This window comes from Syngnathus acus, chromosome 9 (genome assembly GCF_901709675.1).
Source record: "Syngnathus acus chromosome 9, fSynAcu1.2, whole genome shotgun sequence".
Lineage (NCBI taxonomy): Eukaryota > Metazoa > Chordata > Actinopteri > Syngnathiformes > Syngnathidae > Syngnathus > Syngnathus acus.
In genome coordinates this window covers 13,767,601-13,779,001 of record NC_051094.1, presented here as the reverse complement: position 1 = coordinate 13,779,001, position 11,401 = coordinate 13,767,601, and positions in this window count along the sequence as shown.

The following is an 11,401-nucleotide window of genomic DNA, read 5'->3' as shown; positions in this document are numbered from 1 at the left end:
AGGGGGATCAAATCAAATCAATGCCAATGAGCATGCGTTTAACGGTAGAGGGTATTTAAAGATCAGAGTGAGACCAGAGAAAGATTGACAAATGCATTCAATCCAGAAATGATCCAAATTGTAAGAGTTATCTACATTGCACGACATGGAAAAGTATGTCATCCATCCCCTCTCTCTGCAGAATACTGTAGTCCGCTGATGTACAATGTCGATTACCCAACACAATGTGTTTTTTCCACTGAAGAAACAATTATGTTAACTGTCCTATTCATTAAATGACACGCTGTTTCATGTTTAATTAGAAACGTGTACCGTAAATGTTCACGTTCAAGGTATGCAAGAAAAAATCTACATCAGAATCCCTCCCAAGAGACTATGATAAATATAACAAAATGTGATGTAAAATAATCATCATCTCGGCCCCGCTTTCCTGTGTGGCATTAGCATGTTCTTCCCATGTTCACCTGTGCTTTTCCTTCCATATTCCAAAACAAAAACATTCGTGCGAGATGATTGATTTCAGGGGATGATGCGATTGTTATTTTTATTTTAAATTACTGGACAAACCGTAGCACTTATGGTTTCCTCTAGATTACTGTTTATTGTGATAACAATAAACAGATATAATAATTGAAAAAGAAGTCAATAAAAATAGTTTCCTTAATTATGGCAGAAGTTATTTTCAAATGGTGTTTGGGAACAAAAACATCCTCACACTTTTCTGGAATTTTATTGAATACAAGACAACTTGCAAATTTGCTACAGATTTTGACAAGAAACATGATCTGCTTAAGCAGACCACATAAAATGATGTGACATGCCAAATCCGGCCTTTCGTTTGCCGCAAATTGCCTTTTGATGTAAATGTGGTTGTGAATGGTTATCTGACTGTATGTGTTCTGCAATTGGCTCCCAAAATGTCAAGGGTGTCCTCAACCTTTTGCCCAAAGTCAGCAGGGATAGGCTCAAGTTCTCCCTCAACCGTATTAAGGACATGGATGTTTAATGAGTCAACTGATGAGTTCACTGTGCCAGTGTGCAGCTCTTAATTATGATAATAAATATAAAAAACATAAACATGGTATCGTTTTTGTAGCGTCAGTTTAATGTGCAAATTATGTATTGTCATTAAGGTCATCTTAAATTCACATCATGCATATAATTCTCCAAAATTCTGAAATAACTTACAAAATGCATAACAAAAACATTAGAGTGTGATTAAAAGAGGTGCTGTCATAGTAATCATAACTAAAATAACAAAATTGATTCTTGCAACAATTTCCCTTTAAGTTACAAAGCTACAATAGGGAAACATTAATTTAATCAAATCAAATAAAACAATTTTCACATCAACACAGAACAACTTGCATTTGGAAACTCACAGCCTTCTTGTTCAATTATCTCCGAAAGCTCATAACCCCTCCAGGTAAAAATTAAATCATCTGAAGCTTTTGAGTAAAGCCGTGTGCATGGCACTCCTCAGAGACATACAACAGAGTCTCTTATGGGGACCAATTAGACAAGAGTTTTCCCATGTTGGTGGTATCTTGTGAGAGGGTGAGCTGTTATGGTTTGACAAAGTGATCATCAAATTAAAGTGCCAGGGCCGCAATTAAATTGCTGTTTATCCGGTAGAGACTACAGTAGTTATTGGGGGACAGATAAATCACTTCTACAATGACAAGGCACTCATTATACTTAATGCACGTGTTATACAGATAAATAACATGGTCATCTTACTAGATCGCCTCTTGAGGACCCACATAATACATTAGCGTGTACAGATGGACAATACTCAGGAGAAGCTAACAGATGGACAATACTCAGGAGAAGCCTACACCACCTCTATCCAAAGATGAATAAATAATGGCACACGCCATGATCCGCAGCACAAACTGCCCAACGATATACTGCAATAAAACAGGCAGCAGGAAAACAGTCTGGAAAAGTTTTATATTCTTCGCATGCGTCGCACGAGTTTCTATATTGATAGTTATTGTTAAATCATTGAGACTATACTTGGGATTATTTAACTGATTACAGCCGGTGTTCTTTTTCTCTTCACCAATAAGCATTTGTAAAATGGCGGTGAATCAATTATTCTAGATAGTAATGACATATGTCAATGTTAGGTTTAAATATACTGTCCATTAGTTTTTTTTTTTTAACAGTAGATGAAGAAGATGAATACTTTTCATGTGGGGTTCATTCTCATATCAGATCAATGTAAAAAAAATGTAAAAAAAAGAAAGAAAGAAAAGCCTTAAGTCATAATTTCCTTCCACTTCCACATAAATGTTTTGGCGTACACAATCTGGCATGGAGACAAGGAAATAAATCATCACAGTCTTTCTTTAATCCTCTTAATGCCTCCTTTTAACATTTCTATTCTTTGTGCACCCACCTGCTCGAGTGGTGGAGATATTTTGTGGCCTATTTCAAGACAGTTTCTAAATGATGATCGCTATTTGTCTCACTTCTTTTTGCAGGTGCATGTGAAATCCTTCATTGAGTCATGGCTTTAAAATAGAATTTGATGAATTGCCTGTTAAGATTCAGTAGATGCTTATAGATTGAGTTCATCTCAAAGGTTGGACATTCATTGTTTAAACAAGTCTAATAAACTTAATAAAGTCATACTGAAATTGTGACACCTGACAGTTTTTGACATCACAATTACTGCACGGAAGCCTATATAGACTCAGCACATTTGACACAGGAAAATAATGAAATCAAATTTTATTGCCTGAAGGGGCTGTAATTTGCTGAAGAACAGTTCTGGGCGTACCCTGCCTCTCACTCATGACCCAAATAAGGAAAAGGTCCATTTTTATTTCTTGAATTGGTATCCACTAGTTGGAAATTACTCAAGATATTTTTGAAAATAATGTATGTACCTAACACTCTGGACAACCTTTTATTTACCATTCAAAAGAATCCTAGTAATGTTCCATTAATTTTCTATTTTCCTGTACAAAATTGAGGTGAAGTCAAAAGAGGGACTGACCGATCCTGGTGTAACTACAACACTATGAAGAAGGGATATGAATGGTTTTGGAAACAGAATCTAGTCTCTAGCTTTCTTGTGTCATTATCAGATAACGAGTCACCAAATAATTGGCCAGGGTACGCGTACAATTTTGGATTTGGCCATCTCATGTTTGGTTCTGGATTTTGATGAATGTGAATATTGGTCAATAATTGTGACTTTAGCTGACAATGTGTCTAATTGCGTCCAACTATGCAATTTCATGGGTCTACACTGACGGGCTGCAGCTATGGAATGCGTAAAGCAGCAAAGAAGCCCATGCTGACCACAATTGGGAGTTCCGTACCACTTTTTTGGAGTGCTGCTCTTTGATTAGGGTGAAGCAGTGTCCATGACTGCTTTTTTTGTCTGTGTAAATCTAGCAAGCTTCCTGCTAGGCCTGGCTCATTACCAAATCCCCCAAATCTCAAACCAGAGTGAAGCCTCCTCTCCTGAAAAGAGTTGAAATGTACAACGGAAATTTCCAAGCCCAGTCAGACCAAGAGCGTGCCCCCACCAATACAGATACAGCACCATCCTTACCCCGCCCTCCCTGTGACCCATGCTCCCTCCCCTGCCCGAAATCGAAAGAGACAGACAGCAGCTGGAAGGTGAAGCACAGCTTGTTGTACCTCCGGACTGCTTGCTCCAACTTCCCGTCTGCTTCTTCAAAACGGCACCTCCTTCATTTTCTGAAGTGCACTAGACCCCCACAGATTACACCTGTTCATCTGACACAAGCGGCAGAGAATTCTTGGCCTGACAAATCAATGGTGCTGCTGTGGTTAACGCTCCTTTAAGTGGCTGTGCACTTGCAACAGGGGCCTTTGACAAGTGCATTAACATGAACTAATGGGTGCGACTTTAACACCATTAAGAACAGGAGATAAGGGAGCGTTTATAGCGGTAAACACCATCTATCTATCTATCTATCTATCTATCTATCTATCTATCTATCTATCTATCTATCTATCTATCTATCTATCTATCTATCTATCTATCTATCTATCTATCTATCTATCTATCTATCTATCTATCTATCTATCTATCTATCTACACTGCGCTCATCCTGCTCAAGTCACGGGGGTGCTGGAACCTGGCAAAAGGCAGATGACACCCAGAACTGGTCGCCAACCAGTCGCAGGGCACACATAGAGACAAATAACCGGCCACATCCACATGTACACTGAAACTGAGCTTGAATCGATCCCATGCTGTTAAGAGCCGACTCGTTCCCTCCCATAATCGTGCCTGATTGCGCAAATGTCCAATTGTACCTGTGTCGCATCTAGGAAAATACCAAACAAAAGCAAATTGTTCTTTAGTTGGCATTGATTGCGATTGTGCGTGTATGTCCTTTACACAAGCAAAGAGAGTTTAAACCTACTTTGAGTGGATGAGCCTATTTACTCAACTGCAGAGTACAAATCCTTTATTGAATTAGACAACTGTTTGACAGAAGGCATTCATTTGTACAAAGGCTTGAATAAGTGTGGTGCTCGACACATTGCTGTTCATTGAAATGCTCGATACAATGAGAACGAAATGTGTAACTGGCCCACATAATCAGTTACTATTCATGTGTCCTTCCTATTGGAGTTTTAAAGTAATAATTTGTTCCTAACTTTTCCTCACGTCCCTTATCATTGAAGCACCCCAGTCTTCAACTACAAAACCTTTTTAAAATTAATTAAGACCAAACCAATTTCTACTCTTGATGATACACATGAAGTGGATCACAAGAGGGAGATGCAACAATATTTGCTGCGCTGATCTGCACACTCATGTTTGATTAAATGAACCATTTTGAAATATACTGTAATTTTTTCCCCCTCAGCGTTGTGATTGCAATTTAATATGGGATTATTATTTTCAAGGACCTCTTCCCATTATTGTTTTTAAACACGTACAAGCAATAAACAAATATGTATTACAAAGAACAATATCACATTTATTATACAAAAATGTTTGGTTTTATAAGACGTGTTTACACTAACACAAAGGCAAATGAGCCATGCATTTTTTATAGTCTCCTTTAATTGGAATTGTTAATTTATTTATCATTTTACTTGCAGGCTATCAATGAGACAACTTCTTAAAATGCTACCAAACAAGTGTGTATAGTGTAAACATACAATAAATTAGTAAATCATAAATCAGATCACAACAATAATGCAAACACATCTGTGGCTTTTTCACTTCTGTGTTTTGTGACACAACGTACATATGTGGACTGCACTAAGAACTGAACTTAACAAGACACTGAATAAAGAAATTAAATGTACAGATGTATGGGGGGGGGAAAAAAGATGACCAGGATGAAGATGTCTCCTGCTGTCCAAATTGCACCTTTGCAATTTCACTATTGCATTCTTCTGCATTGGGATGTCGATTTGAATTTGATTAATTGTTCAGCCCTACAAGAAATACAAATCCAATTCGGGTGTAGTATACCAAACCAAACTCTACTGCCTTGTAAAAACTTGGCTTTAGTGTTGCACAGCAATCTACTAGTGAAAAGGGAAAAAAAGTATCTGTCATCTTTTCATTCATTTTCTATACCGGGTATCCTCATTAGGGTTGTGGGTGAGATGGATCTTATTCCAGCTGTTTTAGGGTGAGAGACTCATCAATAAATGAAAATAAATCTGATCATGTTTTATGATTTTTTTCATTTGATTAGATCACAGGTGTCAAACTCAAGGCCCGGGCGCCAAATACGGCCCGCCACATCATTTTATGTGGCCCGCGAAGACAAATTGTGCATCAAATTCGTGTGTCATTGCTAGAATTGCAAATTGTCTTCACTTTTAATAATATATTTTTTTTTAAATATTTGACCAGTTTTTACTCATCTGATTTGAAATCGAGTTATTTGTCAGTTTGTTTTGTAGCTTTTACTGTATATAATATGAGGTGCTCATCCATTTATTTGGGTTGACAGTCATAATGGCCCTCCGAAAGAAGCTATGACTACAATGCGGCCCGCCAAAAAAATGAGTTTGACACCCCTGGATTAGATGATACTACATCAATGTACCAACAATAGCAGTTAGTAAAAAAAAAAAGAGCGAGGGCCACAATAGAAAAAGTGCTGCTCTTTTCTAAACAGGAAACACAAAAAGGGACACAAATATAGGATGAGAACAACAATGGAATGGGTCTCACATGCCATCTTGGAGGCTTTTAAGAAGAGGTAAACTGGAATGCTCCAACATAACCTAACAAACAAAGGCCCAGAAACTTGTATCAAATGATTGAACCACAATCTCCCAAAAAAAAAAAAAGAAGAGTGCCAATGGTGAGCAAAGCCAGACGACAAAACAACGTAGGTACTGAGAAGCGGGATGATTAAATGCCTTCATGACCTTGGTTGATTCTGGAGATGTGTTGTTGTACCTTGCAAAAAAAAAAAAAAAAAAAAAAAGACTAATATTTCTCCTGCACCACGGAAGCAATTTCACACATTCACACTACAAACAATGCTTGAGTTATATGACTGTTTGGTCTACAGACCTCCCAGGTCCAAGAGCAACAGCTCTGTAGTGTTTGCAGAGCAGGATGTCTCTTGACAACAATGCAGCCTCCAGGATTCTCTCACACATTCTTGTGGCCCTGCTGCTCGGGGGAACTTAACCTCATGGGCTCAACAGGCTTTGTCTACTTCTTCATCTCCTGCCACTACCATAACCCCCCTCCTTCCCGCTTCTTCCCAGTTACTTCCCCCCCCCCCCCCTTTTTTAAAAGAACCACAGACTTACACGAGATCTTCTTTAACAACTCCATTAAGAAGCATGAGAAAAGATGTTAAAAAGAATGTGGTTAATCGCTTTGTAGTCAACGTAAATGATACGACTCCTTAATTTGATTAGCATGAGCCAATATGTTTGCATTTAAATTAGATACCAAGTAACGTGCTCTTAAATCACTGCAGACTAATGGGAGCAGAAGTTGTTCTCATGACTGATGAAGCCGACACACTCCTCAATCAAATTACAAAGCGAGTAACGATCGGTGCAGCTCTAATGTCAACTGTAGCGAATCAGTGTTTAATTCAATACATTCTCTAATTGAATAATTGGCTTTCTCTCTGTGTAACGATATTCATGTTTGTCTGCCTCTCGTGCAAGCAGGAGACTGCTGATGGAGCCTGTTATGTCATCACAGTGAACTACGTGAAACATGCAGATGATGCTGAGAGTAACGGTAAAAAATGGTTTCATTCACTATAGATGACAACCACAGAGGGTTTTAGATGTACGTATTTTTCCATTTAAACACAGACAATAAAGAGGAATATGCGCAAGTGGCGTTCCCACACAGAACAAGATTGAAGGGATGGATGGCCTTGTGTTTAAAACCTATATTTTTTGGGGGGGTGGCGACAGCAAATTTAAAAGGCACATACACTGAGTTGATGAAGGTCTTAGGACATGCACTTTAGTCAATTATTATAAAGCTGTTTGACTTTACAAGTTTTGGGTAGGTCTTCATACCATGTGCAAAGAGGCCTCCACACAATTCCCATGCTGATGAATTTTCATCTTTGAGGTCAAAAGTCGAAGGAAGTGAATGTAAACCTCGTCACGGCATATGCAGCAACGTGGCCCGGGGCTACGAGTCCTTCCTTGACCCGCAGATACAACAACAAGTCCTTTTACTGGACAAGCCACAGAGATAACACACACACAGTTCTGCCGTCATAATTAATGACCCAATTTATTTAACACTGACCCAAACATCAGCTCGTTTATTTATTTTACTATGTCAATGTAGTGGTTAGCACATCTGCCTCGGAGTTGAGAGGACCTGAGTTTGAATTTCAGTTCAGGCCCTCCTGTGTAGAAATAGAGAAAAACATTTTAGTCTGATTCAAGCAGTAATAAATGTCATGGCAAGCCATCATTAAGCAACCTTGCTGCCTCCGGAGCGATGCAGACTGTCATCCCTGTCACTTCAATGATCAACAAAATTCTGTCTTTTTAATACTATGACTAGTGTGAAAATCAGCATAGTAAATTTGTAGCAGTGGTGCCTTCACATCCATTCAGCAGGAAGCTGGCAAAGTTAATTATAAGGTTGTCTAGCTCGCTACTTTCCATGCTTGGCTGCCAACTGTCTTAAGGCCACATATTGTTGACTCCACAATGATTTTGTCTCACATGGATGGATTTTGACATTATTGCGCGATGACTTGCTGTGCTGAAGCTTGTCCCGGGAGATCGACCCAATTAAAGCTTATTTAAACACCAAGAGGGAGCAGGACTGTGGTTTTTCTGATGATGCAACAAGCAGACGGGAGGAAAAGTATGCCGCACACACAGAATACAGCATAGATCCACACCTGCAGGCACTACAGATGGCACTGCAGATCTGAGTAAACTGAGAGGAGAGATGAACTGATGCAAGGACCAGATAATAACAACTACTAATAACCTCATTAAGATGTACAGTGGGTACTGGTGGTTCCGTTTTTATGGAGAACATTGAATGCAGCATTTAGGGGAAAAATCTGGGTTACATTTTTTGTTTTCCAATGCATTTTTGTTCATTTTTGGGGTCAGCTCCGTCCCTATCGCCCTGATAGACAGACACGGATGACTTTCAAATGATTAGTGAGTGTGTGATCAAAGAAATTGCATGCAAAGCTTGGGTGTGACCCTCTCTTACAAGCAGCACACATTTGAGTGAAGGACGCACAGCGCAAGGTAAAAAAAAAAAAGTCCAGTGCCTTTTGGCTCGAAAAACATCATCATGAAATCCCATGGAAAATTCCAGCTGCAACCCCAGTAGCCACTGAGTGTTTATGTGAAAAAAAGCAGTCACTTATGTATGTTGAACACACCATATCAGTCATGAGTGTGTTTTGTTCAGGCATGCTAAGACATTTAAAATATTTTGTACAAGTTTGTTAATGAATGCTGCATCATATTTTTTGCTTTTTACTGTGTATGTATATATATATATGTGTGTGTGTGTGTGTGTATATATATATTAAATGATTAATCAGTGATATATATATATATGTTTAAATCTAATTTCCCTTAATTTTCCCTTAACTGATGCCTCAATGAGGGAACATTCATTTAGCATAATGTGACACTACTGTATACACTAATCCCCCTGATGTGTCAAGTCACAGTGATACGAAGGGCTACTTCCCTTACGAGGCACACAGTGCACACCTTGTCGAGACGTCCAGACGCAGCTGTTAGCAGCAGACCTCAGACAGCTGCAGACACACTGGGCCAGCAGAGCAAACAGAGTAACTGCGAGACGCTTGTGTTGTCATCTCGCCTTTGTTTGTTTGCCTCCTCCTGCTGCCTTAGGCCCTGCAGGAGAGCTGCGCCGGGCTTACGGCTCCTGCTCCGAGCATCAATAATGGAGGACTCGCTGCATGGAAAGCACTGGGGCGGCAGGACAACTTAATACCATTCAGATACTAATTAACTAATTGAAAGGCCAGGTCTGTAAATCTGCAAGGGCAAAGAACCGATTAAACGTCTTTGTGTCCGAACAGACGGCATGCGACCGATTTAAAATGGGGGGCAAAAAAAAAAAAGAGTACAGAGGGTATGAAATGTTGTGTCTCATACAGTGTATGTCATGATTAATGATTTGATTGGGAGGTAATCTGCAAGTACATCATTTCTGTAGTTAAATCAGTTTTTCAAGTACCGTATTTTTCGGACTATAAGTCGCGTTTTTGGTGTTGGATTTTGTCAAATAAATTTCCCCCAAAATGCGACTTAAAGTCCAGTGCGACTTATATGTTTTTTTCCCCTTTATGGTGCATTTTATGGCTGATGTGACTTGTACTCCAGAGCGACTTTTAGTCCGAAAAATACGGTATTTGTTTCTATTGCCTTTTTACTATTACTCCCTCCATTTTTCTGTGCTTTTCACTCCTTAGTTGGTTAAAATAGGTCCTTCACTTTTTTCATCCTCCACGATATAACAAAAGAGGTAAATAGCAGGACAAAAAAAACAAGGACATACAAGGACTGTGAATAGGTACAACAAATAATCTACAATTAATCGATTATGAATGATTAGAAAATCATTCTGATCACTGATTAATAATTTAAACACCCTGTTTAGCTTAAAACTGTCCAGTCTTCGATTATTCAGCCTCATGACAGTAAATAAGATTTTTGTGGGCATCTTTGTGTTGAATCAAAACACATTTACAACGGCTTCAAAACAATGATCAACATTTCACCTATATTCTGACACAGTACGGATCAAAATGGAATAATAACTGATTCATTGCATGCTAGTGCATTTTCTGTTCCGTCAATGCCGTATTAAAAAGGATGGAAATTAAGACCTGGAAAAAAATATATATATGTGGCTGGTATTTTTAGACAAAAGTAAAATGCATGAATATCATTTATTTTTATATGACATGTAAACAAAGCAAAGCCTTAACATTGGCTATTGCTGCCACTGGTAGCTCTGTGACGGCATTTTGTGTGGATAGAGAAAAAATAAATTTGAGATGTTTTAAGGTCCCACAGGTGCAATGCAATAGTATTCGTGGTCATTCAATCACATGAGGAGGAAGGAAGTGCTTTTGCTGAAGTAAGTTGCCCTTATAACTACCGGATTCTCAACATTAGTAAAACTGCGGAAATGTGGTGTACTGACTTTAAAGTATCACACTACTTACATTCTTGCATGAAGAAAAACAAGCTTGCCACATGATTTCTTATTTCAGTAGTGGCATTTATTGAAGGGAAATAAAAAAATTTAACATTTTTTTACCCAGTTTTGTGCTTAATTTTAGTCATTACTAATGGAATTAAATCTACTTTGTTCTCTACAACTATCTGTACTTTTTGAGCATAGAATGTGAATGCGTGATGACTGAGGCAGTGCGTACAGGTCCACAAAACTCCCAATAGTCAGGACCCTTGGCCATCCAAATGGTCCTGGGAGCACATGTATGGGAAGCAATAGAAAGAAAGCAAGTGAATTTCTGAAAGTCCTTCTCTCCAGCTGTCAGACCCTCTCCATGTCCCATGGGGGGTTGCCACGGTGACAGGAGGCCACATGTCTTGGGGGCGTCGTCTTTCTCAAAGGACCCCATTGTTCTTGTGCTAAGCTGTCTTCACTATGCCCGTCTGCCAGGGATGGTGGCTTCGGCTTCACACCCCTCACTCACACGTACGAACACAAGGGCTTCTATAGAGGTGCACCATTATGCCTGCAGACTTTCACAACACAGCAGCCTGTTTGCAGTCGTGCCAAGTTTGACCCAGCCAATAAAGGTGCCCACACATCATGCGATTAAAACAAATACAAAATGCTCACGCTTTTCTTCTTTTAATCTAATAAACTGACTTATACAAATGAAATGATTACAACTAA